Genomic DNA, 13,928 nt, shown 5'->3' with positions numbered 1-13,928 from the left:
CCGCCTCCTGCCTCCGGCCCCTGAGCAATGTTTATTGCTCCTGTAATAAGTCAGGCGAAGCTGAAAACTGGAAAAGTCACCCCTATGGAGATAATAACCACACATCAGAAGTAAATTAAAGAAGTTATTCCCCAGGCTTTGAATGTAGCCATTTAAAAAAAAAAATCTGACTAGCAAAAAGCGGTACACAGTGGTAACTTTCATTTGTATTTCTTTGATTGCTAGGACAGTACACTATTTTTTATTGGTATTTGCATTTTTGTGTGTTATCTGTCCATTTCATCCTTCCAGTTGGGCGGGGCAGGGGAGTGTTTCTGGGGAACGAGGAACAGTATTTAACTTTAAAATATATGTGTTTAGAAACCCTTTGCCAGTCGTCCTTTGAGGCAGGAAGCTTTTCGGAGAAACGGTACCAACCAGCCGACCTGGAGCCTGGAGTGTGAGTGAGCTCGGTTCAAACCCTGAGCCAGCAGGTGTTGGCCATGGCACCTGAGCCTCAGTTTCCTGGTCAGTAAATTGAAAAGAACAGAATCTATGTCGTAGGGGTTGTAAGGCTCAAATGAAGACCTTGTGTTAAATCCTCAGCGCCCAGGAAGGCCAGGAGCACATGGTGTGCCCTGAATCCAGCGGTGGGAGTCATGCTCAGGGAGAACCTCTGCAGCAAGAATCTGACGGTTATTCGGTATTAACTGGAGCAGAAAGTAAGAAGGACCTTCATGCCAGACGGGCTTGATGGCAGGAGCCGCAGTGGCAGTCGCCCGCGGGGAGGAAGGCTCCGTGGCTGGTCTCTAGATCTGACCTTCTGGAGCCACCGACCCACCAAGGCCCAGGCGTGGGTCCCAACCCTAGCTGGTGGGCTTCTCCGACATAAAGTACTAAAGCTGCAAGGTCCCCCAGACTCTTGGAGAGACTGACCTGCGGCCCCCCTGGATTGGGCCTTGGCTGGCCTGCAGGTCAGGGTGGAATCCAGCCCAGCCTTTCCAGTCCTGGGCTTTGGGATGGACTCTTGCATCATCCCAATGCCCAGGGCCCAGGGTCGGGGCTGGGATGACACAGGAGGCACACAGGCCTGTCACTGTGCAGACACGGACTCCTCCCCCTTGGTGGTAGATCCCTACATGATGGGGTGCATAGTGTGTGCCAATATGCCGAGTGACCCCTAAGCCATGGGCGTGACTGAATGTGACATGTTGCCGTTACTCAGCATCTGCCGGAATATGACTGAGGAGCAAGGAGAAAAGATAACCCCACTCATGATCAAAGGCTTTCAGGATGCTGCTGAGGAAGGTGGACAAGCCGTGGTAAAGCCTGGGATTGTCGTGGGTGGGGTTGCCACGTTGGTATGTCAGCCCAGTGAATGCATAATGCCTGACAGTTGTTGGGGATGTGCTGCTGTTAACAAACCCTTAGGAACCCAAGTTGCTGGCAGTCCCACCAACGTCTGGATAACCCTGAAAGATGGAGTAAGAGAAAGATAGTGGTCTCCAGAGAAGAGGTGGAGCTGGCTTCTCAGGAAACAACTGCTGTGTTAAATGGGTTAATCATACATTGAATGCCCCTGTCACAGGCCTGGGCATTCTAGGGCACTCGCAGAACCCTTAAAGCAATGGCTCCAGCCCGTTTGGCTCGGTGGATAGAGTGTTGGCCCAAGGGCTGAAGTGTCCTGGGTTCGATTCCGGGCAAGGGCACGTACCTCGGTTGCTGGCTTGATCCCAGGTCCTTGTCGGGCCATGCAGGAGGCAACCAATCGATGTGTCTCTCTCAGACACATCCATGTTTCTCTCTCTCTGTCTCTCCTCCTTCCTCCCACTCTCTCTAAAAATCAATGGGAAAATATCCTCAGGTGAGGATTAACAACAACAACAAACCTTGATTCCGGGCAAGGGCACGTACCTCGGTTGCTGGCTTGATCCCAGGTCCTTGTCGGGCCATGCAGGAGGCAACCAATCGATGTGTCTCTCTCAGACACATCCATGTTTCTCTCTCTCTGTCTCTCCTCCTTCCTCCCACTCTCTCTAAAAATCAATGGGAAAATATCCTCAGGTGAGGATTAACAACAACAACAACAACAACAAACCTCGCAAAATTGGAATTCCTTTATTATACATAATCTGCCAATCATTGCCAAGATGGTTGCCATCAGCAAGGCCAGTGGGCACTTTGGATTCCTTCAAGAAGCCTCAACAAAACTCCTGGGCATTTACTGATCTGTCTTCCCGGGAACAGGCTGCTCGCTTTTGTTCTGAAATAAAATCTTTCAAGTGTGGAGAGGGTCGCCAAGCGTGGACTGTCGATCGCGTGGTGGGAAAGGCCACCGGACAGCCCGGATCACTGACAAGCCAGAGTTACCGGGTTTCGCCTCCTGGGCCACCGCTGCTGCTCTTGCTCCAGGCAATGCCAATGCCTCCTCTGAGTCTAGCTCATGAGATAGAAGAGCAGAAGCCGTTTGGACCTTAGAGCCTTTGTACACAATCCTGGACGACTCTCGGGAGTGGATTTTAAGAATAAATACCTGCCCGCATAGCAGTTCCACAGCTGCTCCTTCTAGATGATCTGAATCGGCCCATCAAAAGCTGCGCATTCCAGGGCCAGAAATAACATTTTGGACTTCGGGGGGAGGTTTCTTCAACTCGTGGATACAAGAGGAGCAGAAAAGCCTGCTTCCTCTAGCCAAGGGCAAGATGAGGCCATTCCGGTTTGAGGGGTTTTTCTTGGCACTGAGTCGATTCATTTCTGCACAGGGAGTGGGATTATTTATTAAAATTACATACATACCAAAGCGCCGGCCGGTGGTGCTCAGTGATTAGAGGGTCAGCCCATGCACTGAGGGGATGCAGGTTTGACTCTGGGTCAAGGGGACATGTACCTTGGTTGCAGGTTTGATGCCCTGCACAGATCTCTCTAAAAATCAATGGGAGTGCGAAATACAACCAAACGATGTGTCTCTCTCCTCTCTCCTGTCTCTCTCTCTCTCTCTCTCTCTCTTTCTCTCTCTCTGTCTCTCTTTTCCTTTCCTTCTCCATCCCTCCCTTCCATTCCCTCTAAAAAGCAATAGAAAAAAATATTCTCGGGTGAGGATTAACAAAACAAAACAAAAAATTACATACATACCAAAAAAGTAAATTGCAAAAAAAAAAAATTAGATCAGAAGCAAATAAGTTTGGACCAACACTGCTGATAAAATGTAAATTGTTAAGAGACATGTTAAAATGCAATGTCAGGTTCTTTGTTAGATTTTTCTTAAATGCTGTCTCTTTCCTGCTTGAGCAGCTGCTCCATAATTGGGAAAGGGGGACCTGAAACCACCTGACTTGTTCTCTATTAACAATGTCTCCCTCTAAACCAGTGGTTCTCAACCTTGGCTGCACATTAGAATCACCTGGGAATCTTTTTAAAATCCTGATTTCTGGGCCTCATCCTCCGGAAATTCTGTTACTAATGTTGTGGCCCCACCCCATAACAAAGAAACAGAATTTCCGGAGCCCAGGCATTGGTGGTCAATAAGCTGTTAAATCTTGTGCTGAAAACCCCGATGATTTAATCAATAAAGTAATTTCTAGTGAAATAAAAAAATGAAAGAACTTTGTTGAAAATTTAAAAAAATTTTCCCAGCACAGTACCAGGCAGTGGGAGCCATTGCCATTATTAGCGGCAAATGTTTTCATTCTGGGAGAGGAAAGAGACTGCAAAACATCAAGCCTCTTGCTCAGGTCACACGGAGTCTAAGAGCCTCCGTCTGAAAGCTGTGTAGAGTTAGAGGGAAGTCACGGCCTGGGAAGCCCCCGGGAGAGGCGACAGGGCCTGGGCACTGGGAGGAGGTCTGGGAGGGGGGCCTGCTGCTGTCGGTGACATGCTCGCATGGCGGAGGCAACGGGAAGAAGGGTCACGGATTCTTGAGGCATCTGGGCCCCAGGAGCTGGGGAGGGATTTGGTGATTTGGGTGTAAATTTTCACGCCTCGCCTGGGTAGTAGGAGTAAGAAGACTTGACCTTCACACCAGCAGGCTCCCATACACCCACCAAACCCCCATCTCTGGTTACAGGATTGGCACCACAGCTTTATTCATGTCATTGCTTTTGTTGGCTTTGTCACAATCTGATGACCTTCACACTTGTTCTAACTTCCTCATGTGTGTTGTGGTTTGAACAATTAGCCCTGCAGTTGGATAGGGGCCCCTCTTCTTCCTGAGCCACCAGGGACTCCCCTCTCTGGCTCCTGGCCACCAGCCAAGCCTTGGTCCATGGCAAGAGATTCTTTCTGGGTTTTGTATTTGGACAGCCCTTCTCCCAGGAACAACGGAGAGTCAGCCCTAGTCCCTCCAGCACACACCTAGAACCCCCACCTCCAGCCCCCGAGTTTACAACCAGGAAAGATGGTGTTACATTGGGTGTTGCAGAGACAGGTGGGCAAGGGGCTCTTTAACTGGGGCACTCATCTCACTCATGGTCAGTTGGTGGACAGGAAATCCAAACAGTCACTTCTCCTTCTGAGGCACTCGGTAGAGGAACTTGAAGTCTCGTGAAAAGACCACATGCATGAAATGTTACTCCTGCAGAATATCTGGCTTCGATATACAAATAAGATTGTGTGACCCCAAGAACCCCACTATCTTTCTCTGGGCTGGAAGGGTTTCCGGAATTCAGAGAGGAAAGGAGAGGGAGAGGGAGACAGAGAAACAGCAATGATGAGAGAGAATCATTGATCGGCTGCCTCCTGCACGCCCCCTACTGGGGATCGAGCTCGCAACCAGGCATATGCCCTTGACCGGAATCGAACCCGGGACCCTTCAGTCCACAGGCCAGCACTTTCTCCACTGAGCCAAACCAGCCAGGGCTGGAGGACTTCTAACTGCCCCTTTTCGTGCCGTAGATCTGCAGTTATACATGAGCTTAAGGTTGGAGTTCAACACTAATGGCTAAGACTTCTGCGTGTTTCCCATGTAGCTGCATTCAGCTGACCTCCCAGGTTCTCCCACAAACCCCCTTATTTGATAGCAGTGCTGTGAGGAGCATCAGGCACCTGCTGTGTGTGCTGCAGGGACGTGTGCACAGTTGAGGTTGGTGAGGGTGGAGAGAGCAGGACCAGGCCGCGAACACCCCGAAGGCCATGGGCAGGTAGGTAACCTCCACCACATTGGGGTTTGGGCCCATGAGGCTATAAAGCCATAGGATCTACAGTTCAACTCCTTAACCACGCAGCTATTCTGGTACCTGGCCCAAAGGCAATGTTCAAAGTCAGGAACTTATATTGGGGACTAAAAGGAGCCACCAAAGGTTTTTTGTGGGTTTTTTTTTAAGCATGTTTTTTCTCTCTGCATTTTCCCTTTTCTTTCCCAAACGTCACTGTCTCGGTGAGGCCTCTCCTGACCACCCTGTTTAAAGCCGCAGTCCCCTGTATTGTTTTTCCATAGTACTGATCACCTGGTGCCACACGATCCCGTCTGGCTATTCATTATTCCTTTCTTGCCATTCAAATGGAAGCTCAAGGGAAACAGAGAATTCTGTGTTTTTGTTCAGGAAGGCACCCACCATCCCCGAAATAGTTCACGTCCCAAAGCAGACTGTCAATAAACATTTGTTACAGGAATGAATGAATCCCCGGGGGCAGCTGCCCTGGGCATCATTGCTTCAGAAGAAGGCGTGTTAGGAACAGACGCAGCCTCTGTTTGTTACTAATGTTGTGGCCCCACCCCATAACAAAGAAACAGAATTTCCGGAGCATGAGGCCCAGAAATCAGGATTTTAAAAAGATTCCCAGGTGATTCTAATGTGCAGCCAAGGTTGAGAACCACTGACTTAGAGGGAGTTAAAAGAAACGAGGGCCCCTTCAGGAAGAAAACTTAAACAGAGGACAAGCAGGTGTGACAAGATCCCAGGGGGGCACCCTACCCTTCAGCCCTCTCCCTTTTCACTTTCTGGGCTAAGAATACCTTTCCTTATCAGGCCGTAGTTGGCAAACCGCGGCTCTCGAGCCACATGCGGCTCTTTGGCCCCTTGAGTGTGGCTCTTCCACAAAATACCACGTGCGGGTGCGCACGTACAGTGTGATTGAAACTTCGTGGCCCATGCGCAGAAGTCGGTATTTTGTGGAAGAGCCTGACCTAGGGAGTTTAGATCTTGTGTAAACATCAATTCCTCTGATATCACTTCCCGTGTTTGCAAATGTTCTCGCTGCCTCCCTGGATTCTTGCAACAATCCAGTGAGCTCCCCAGCCATTTGTAACCATTTTTGAGGGTTAAATACATTTACATTGTTGTGCAGCCAATTTCCAGAACTTTTTCATCTTGCAAAAGGGAAACCCTACCCATTAAACAATTCACATTTCCCTTCCCCTCAGTTCCTGGTAACCACCAGTCTACTTTCTGTTTCTCTGACTTCGGCTACTCTAGATATATCATATGAGTGGAATCATTCAGTATTTGTCTTTTGGTGACTGGCTTATTTCATGGAGCATAATGATATGCCACATTTTATCTATCCATTCATCGTTTTGTTTCTGAACTCAAGGGGTTCTCCACTTGGGGTGCTCTATTAAAAAAACGAGAGGTGGTTGTCGAAAGGTAATTTTATTTACTTAACTCCTAAAAGGAAGGCTTAGCCATTGCATATGCCTATATATATGCCTATATATATGGCTAACCCTCCCTTTCAGGAGTTAAGTAAATAAAATACACACACACACACACACACATTTTATTGATTTTAGAGAGGAAGGGAGAGGGAGAGAGATAGAAACATCAATGATGAAATGCATGTCCCTCACTGGGGATCAAGTCCACAACCTGGGCTTGTGCCCCGACCAGGAATCAAACCATGGCCTCCTGGTGTATGGGATGACACTCAACTAACTGAGCCACACTGGCCAGGGCAGAAGCTCAATAAATATTTGTTAAATAAACAAATTTGCCCCATATTTTTTTTAGTCCTCACTCGAGGATATTTTTCCATTGATTTTAGAGAGAGTGGAAGAGAGAGAGAAAGACAGAGAGACAATTGCACGCACCCTGACCAGGGTCCGGGCCACGAAGGAGCCTGCAACTGAGGTATATGCCCTTGACCGGAATCGAACCTGAGACCCTTCGGTCCAAAGGCCAATGCTCTATCCACTGAGCCAAGCTGGCTAGGGCAACACAAATGTCTTTTAAAGTGAGTGCTTATCAAGATTCTTTTTTTAAAAAATATATTTTATTGATTTTTTTTACAGAGAGGAAGGGAGACGGATAGAGAGTCAGAAACATCGATGAGAAACACCAATCAGCTGCCTCCTGCACACTCCCCACTGGGGATGTGCCCGCAACCAAGGTACATGCCCTTGACCAGAATCGAACCTGGGACCCTTGAGCCCGCAGGCCCGCGCTCTATCCACTGAGCCAAACCGGTTAGGGCAAGATTCTTGCCTCTGCACTTCCAGTTCTTAGAAAAAGAAGTTGTGAACTGACCCCACCTCACCCCTTCCCTTCGCTTCCAGCGTCCTGAGTGCGTCTCTAAAAATCTCAACCTGATCCCAAGTGTACATTATTTCCTAATCTTAAGGGAAGATTAGGCAAAGCAGGTTTCAGCTTGTGCGTGGAAATTGTTTCTCTACGGCAGTTTTTCTCCCCTTGGTAAGAAAGAAACAAACTGCTTTTCATCCCTAGTAACCTTAAAACAAGTCAAACAGGCACCTTGTTAATATCCACTTGTTTATCTACTTTGTCTATTTTGGCTCCTAATATGGCATAAATCAAATGATGGCTTGATAGTGGAGGAAGAACCCATCTGGGAAAAAACCTGTCTTGTTTACCTTATCTCTTGAAGGGTGATCAAGTATTCATTTGAACTTGACCAATTGCTGACATTTGAAGGTTTTTAACCTACAGGCAGGGCAGTGTCACCCAGGGCAATGTCATACGGGTAGACCAAGGGCTGAACCAGTTGTAAATAAACCTTCTCTCCTCTGGGCCTGAGGGGGACGGGAGCCAGTGAGAAGCAAACCACCTGACACCCTCGCCTGGGACCAGCTAGTTCAGCTCTGGTAGTAAAAGTTGTTTTTCTGGTTGTGGGGAGGAGAGGTCCTGGGGCTCTGTGAAGAGTCTGAGCTCTGGTCACAGTCTGGGCAGCAGTGGTTAGTATTATATGCACCCATCAGGATAATAGCTTTGAGACGCAGCCCTGTCCCTTTGCTCCAGATGGGGAAGACTCAATGGCCCAGGAGGAACCACATCTGTCTTGTCTGTCTGTGTTGAGCAGCCTCCATATTAGGGGAAGCACGCCCAGACGTCATCAGCCCTGGGTGTGTGTGTGTGTGTGTGGGTGGGTGTGCAGACTGGACATGTCTATATTTTATTTTCAGTTGATACCCCCCACATATAAGCTCTTCTCTTTTAAATCATTAATATTAGGAATATGTAATTGAGCCGAACGACGAAGGGTGTGTATAAAATTGGCAGGAAATAGTTGAAGTTAGCCCACGGATGTTACATCACAACGGTGACTTGGGAAAATCCGAAGCATATGAAGCTAGGTGCTCAAGACTTCATTTGTTCACTCGACAGACACTGCATTGCTTGGGTCCCGGATATTGCAGGACGAGGAACCACATGGAGTTTAGATGCCAGGAAATTTTTTTTGCTGAGAACTCAGAGGTCCAGGCATCACCCCCAAACATGCCCGATGGTCCCCTTCTGAGAATTCACAAGTGATTGGCAGGGAGAGGTCAGCGTATGTGTATGAGGCTGAGGGTGTGTGTATGGTGAGTGTGTGTGTCTCTTAGAGTATGTGTGAATGAGGGCATGTGTAGCTGTTCACGTGTGTTTGGTGGATTTGAAACTCTGTACTTGTGAGTCAGAGTGAGAGCTGAGAATGTGGACAAATGTCGGAAAGGTGTGTGTATGTGTGTGTGTGTGTGTGTGTGTGTGTGTGTGTGTGTGTACATGCAGTTCTCTGAGTGTGGCACCGTGAGGATAATAGCTCCCAGACGCAGCCCTATCACATGAGGGGGAAGGGGGAATGGGTGAGTGCTCGCTGGTGGCCAAAGCCCCTGAGGTAAGTCTGGGACACGAATGCTGCAGGGTTAACGGCCAGTTCACACCCCTGTCCCACACTTGGCAGACGGCTTCCGGCACTGGGACCCAGGGCTGTTTACAAGGTGCCTCTCCAGACGCAGGGCCAGCCTGTCTGGTTCCTGCTCCCAGACCCGCTCTTAAAATCTCCTTTCTATAGAGGAGGGGTCCTCTATGGACTGTCTCTACAGGCCCCGACCTGGTTTGTGTCAGGACACATGGGCTTGTCACCTTCCAGAAAGCAACTCACAGTTATTTCTGTATAAAATGAATTGAGCACAAAAACCAGGAAAAGAGGCCGCCTGGCCTGTTTCTGCGGTAAGAGAGAGAGAGAGAGAGAGAGAGAGAGAGAGAGAGCTGTTCTCAGAAGCCTCTGTCAGGGCTCCGGGGAATTGAAGGAGCAAGGATCCATGCCTCTTTCTTTCAGAGCGATAAACAGTAGTGGACGTCCTCTCCCCCAGGCCCGGACCAGGGGCTCAGTGACGCCACACTGTGCTGTGGGCCAAATCCTGGCCCGTATGAAGGGTGGCAGCAGCAATGATGACAGCTAACAGTTACTGCTCATGCACCTGCCTCTGTGCCAGCCACTTCACACAGATTACCTTTTCTAATCAGCAGGATCACCGATCACTGGCAAAGAGCAGCACCCAAGCGGTCTTATTCCGGAGGCCGCCTCCGAGGGGTAAGCAAAATGGCCTCCCTTAAGGAGCATGTCCAGGTGCTCAGCAAGTGAGGGTTATGTGTTGGTTGAGTGAAAGAAGCTGTTCCCTATAATAAAGCACTTTTGATGTTTCTCTTGAAATTATTGTGTTTTTTTGGTTACAAAATCCGCATTATTAGCCGGTATACGCGGTAGATACCTAGGAGTGGAATTGCTGTGTCAGGCTATTTTCTCTGATACTCAGAAGTTTTTTGTAATTGTTAAGAAAAAGAATTTCCCTCCAGAAATGTGACCACTTAAAATGGCACATAGTCATCACAGGGCCTGGAATTTCCTGGAGCACAAATGCTTTGGATGCATTGAGGGGCTCCATCCCAGCACACTGAGCAATGGTTCAGGGCCCAGAGTGGGCACCATGAAAGGGAGAACAGAGGAGAGTATGACCTCCACACAGAAATGTATGAAGTGTCTCTGAGTAGTTGTGGTTTGAGCAAAGCAATACAAGACTCCAGCCTCCCTTGGTCAGCGCAGTCCCTTTGGAGTAAAGACTTGGACAGGACTAAACAGAGACTCAGAGACCGTAGTTGGGGTCTTGGCTAAGCCACGTACTAGCTGTGGGACTTTATAGAGAGCGGCACAGCCATCTCTGCATCTCGGCTTCTGGCTTGCAAAGGGGAGATGCAGGCCTCGAGGCCAGAAGCCAGATATTCTGTGCCTCCTGCACGGGGATGCTGTGAGGAGGAACTGACACAACAGCTGCTCGGTGTCACCTGGACAAGCTGTAGGTGCTGTGCGTTGTGAAATAGCACCCGAGGAGCCAGGCAGGAGCACAGAGCTTGCTTTGTGCTCTGAGGACAGGCGCTGGTTGCCATGAGGACTGATTGGCCCTTCTTGCAGGGGACTTCGGGCAAGGTCAGACCCGAGTGACAGTAACTCGTTGTGATCTGCCAGCTGGGCCTGCGTGTCCTTCCTCATGTGTTCATCCCTGCAATGGGGGGTGGGGGAGGCGGTCAGACTCTCTATCCCCCCCTTCTTTTATTTATTTATTTACTTACTTACTTATTTGTCTAAAGTTGTACATATGTCTTCTTTTTCCCCACTTGACCATCCCTCCCCCAGCCATTCCCACCCCGGGCAAGCCCCCACCACCATAGTGTCTGTGTCCACTGGTTATGCTAATATGCATGCATACACGTCCTTTGGTTGCTCTCTAACTGCGTCCCCCTCACTCCCCTACCTTCCCTCTGAGGTTTGATGGTCTGATTGATGTTTCTCTGTCTCAGGATCTGTTTTTGTTCATTAGTGTCAGACTGATATATGGAGGGAATATTTTACTGTCTATTACTGTTTAGGAATTAGGAATGTTAAGGTAGGTAAAATTAGACCGCACCAGTCTGCATTCCCACCAGCAGTGCACAAGTGTTCCTTTTTCTCCCCATCCTCTCTAGCACTTGTCGTTTGTTGATTTGTTGATGATAGCCTTTCTGACAGGTGTGAGATGGTACCTCATTGTCATTTTGATTTGCATCTCTCAGATGATTAGTGACTTACTCCTTATTTCTTTACACCTGCAGGAGCATCATTCCCAGAATCACAGCCACCTCCCCAGCCTCCATAGCACAGTGTCCTCAACTCTCTTGACCCTCACTAATCTTTTTTTTTTTAATATATTTTTATTGATTTCAGAGAGGGAGGGAGAGGAAGAGATAGAAACATCAATGATGAGAATCAACGATTGGCTGCCTCCTGCACGCTCCACACTGGGGATCAAGCCCGCAAACCAGGCATGTGCCCTGACCAGGAATCGAACCGTGACCTCTGGGTTCATAGGTTGACACTTAACCACTGAGCCACACTAGCTGGGCCCTCACTGATCTTTATCACCCAACGCATTCTCAGCACACCACTGCAGGTGAATGTTTTATGAGAAGTCTGTTTGGGATACTTCCAGCCAAAGTCATCATGAGTCCATCTGACATGGAAATAAAAGGTGAGTGCAGGCAGCATTATAGAACAGCTACTAACTGAGAGTTTACCTCTCAGTGCTCACAACCAGCTGATGAGTTGTGCATGATTAGATTCCTTAGTTTCTAGATGAGGAAACTGAGGCACAGTTTAAAGGGAAGAAACAGGACTAGGAATCTTGGAACCTGAGGGTTCCCCTGTCATCACTGCCATGACTCTTCCTGTTTGCATGGGCTGGGGCCTCAGTTTCCCTATCCGTAAAACGAGAGTGAGACGACCTTCCTTTAATCTTTGAATCTTTCGTGGCACTAACACCCCATGAGTCTGTGCCTGACTCCAGGTGATCACAGAGCCTCTCTGAAACGATTTGTTCATCTGTGGAATGGGGGGAACCTCCACCACCTGGCTAGTCTCCCCCCAGGGCTTTTGCGGCAGCCTTTCTGTGAGGAGGGGATTATGCTGAGATGCTGTGTGTGTTTCTGTCGTCTCCTCAAGGTCCCTGAGCCCCTAGGAAATGGTGGGGCCGTAGAATAAGCAGGAAGTCAGGTCCCCCCATTCCCTTGGTCAGGGGCGGACAGAAGCAACAACAGAGACTATGGGGCATTTCGACCTGATGGGACCTTGAGATCAGCGTGTTAACTGCTTTCCATCTGATGGGAGAGAAAGCTGACACCAGCCAGGGTGGTGCTTTCTCTGAGGACACCTCAGGATCTGGAGAAGCGGAACTGCAGCCCTGGGCACCGACTCTGGGCCGGTTCCTCCACCAGCGTCAAGGTGCTCAGTGAGTAGAAGCGAGTGGCGAACCACTCCCTGGGCCCCCTTCTCTGCCTGGGTTCGATTCCTGTGCAGCCACAGGTCTAGTCATTAATCGCCACGTGTGGCTAGTGGCCACCGTCCTGGACAGTGGCAGCTCCGGAGGAGTGCTGCTGCTTTCACAGGGCCTGGCCACTGTGTGGAGCTGGTCTTCATGTCGATGGGCACTTGAGGAAAGTCCCAGACACAGAAGAAAGGCCAAAGCCAGGTAATGTATCACCCATGTCCTTGCCTCACCCCAACCCTCCCTCAGACGACCTATTACAAAGAATTGCAAGCCAGGCACAGACCTCCCAGAGCACAATAGGTGATCTCTCATACCCCCATGGGAATCGGGGCATTTCTGCTGAGCCGGATGCTGGTGGGTAGAGATGCCAGTTGGAGCTGAATGCCCTCCAGTCCTATCTGGCTTCCAGAACACGAGAAGTGCTGTCTTGGCGTGCTTTCCCTCCCCTCCTTTCCCCCCACTGGAGGGCATCTCCTAAACTCTAAAGGACCCCATGAGACTGGCAACCAGGGACACAATGGGCAGCAGCAGCTCATCCCGTCCTGGGCTAACCCCCTGCACCTGCCCCCAAGGCCCCGTTTTCTCTGACTCCAGTGAGCTGACAGCAGCCCCGCCTTGGCTCACTTCTTTCCCACAACCTTCCACGAGGGCCACGGCAGCCCCACCCATTGTCTCTCCTGTGCTTCTATTCCAGGCCCTTCCTGGTTTCACTGTCCCCACGTTTAACAGACCTGCTCTCAAAAGGAAAAAAGTGCTGTCCTTCAGTTTACATGTCATCACTTAAAGTGGACATACTGATTAAATTATCTAGTGCCAAATAAATTCTTTTTTTCTCTTAAATATATTTTTTATTGATTTCAGAGAGGAAGGGAGAGGGAGAGTAAACTTCTACCACCTGGGAGTGTAGTCCTGTAATTCTACCACAGGCCCAGCAGCATAAGCATCACTTGGGAACCTGTAAAAAAAATGCAAATGTTGGGCATCCGCCCAGATACTTCTGGGTCAGAGCAGTAGAGGTGGGGCCAGGCAGGTGGAGGTGCGGGGAGGGACTTTATTTACAGCAGGTGATGAGCATCCTCAGCCAAAGGTGCGGAGAGGATCGTTTTATTGGTTTTAAAAGTTTCAACATAATTATGTTAATATAAATTTTAGAAAAAACAGCCATTTTTCTTGTTTGTATACGTTTTATCCTAAGAATAGCTTACTCAAGGTCTGGATTAAAAAATTAACCCATAGAGGGGAACTGAAGCATTCTCTATCATCCCTGTCACTAAAACATTATTGCCACCATTTTAAAATGTTTTTATTGATTTCAGAGAGGAAGGAAGAGGGAGAGAGCGATAGAAGCATTAATGATGAGTGAGAATCATTGATCGGCTGCCTGCCTCCTGCACGCCCCACACTGGGGATGGAGCCGGCAACCTGGGCATGTGCCCTGACC

General features: G+C 49.1%; 1 pseudogene; it reads left to right on the top strand.

The window, feature by feature from the left end:
* The first annotated feature begins 998 nt into the window (after positions 1-998).
* LOC102754735 lies at positions 999-2,426 on the top strand (annotated as a pseudogene).
* Positions 2,427-13,928: the final 11,502 nt, after the last annotated feature.

The sequence above is a fragment of the Myotis davidii genome, unplaced genomic scaffold (assembly GCF_000327345.1).
Source record: "Myotis davidii unplaced genomic scaffold, ASM32734v1 scaffold64, whole genome shotgun sequence".
Taxonomy (NCBI): Eukaryota; Metazoa; Chordata; class Mammalia; order Chiroptera; family Vespertilionidae; genus Myotis; species Myotis davidii.
The sequence above is the reverse complement of the archived record's forward strand: the minus strand, read 5'-3'. Positions and strand labels throughout refer to the sequence as shown.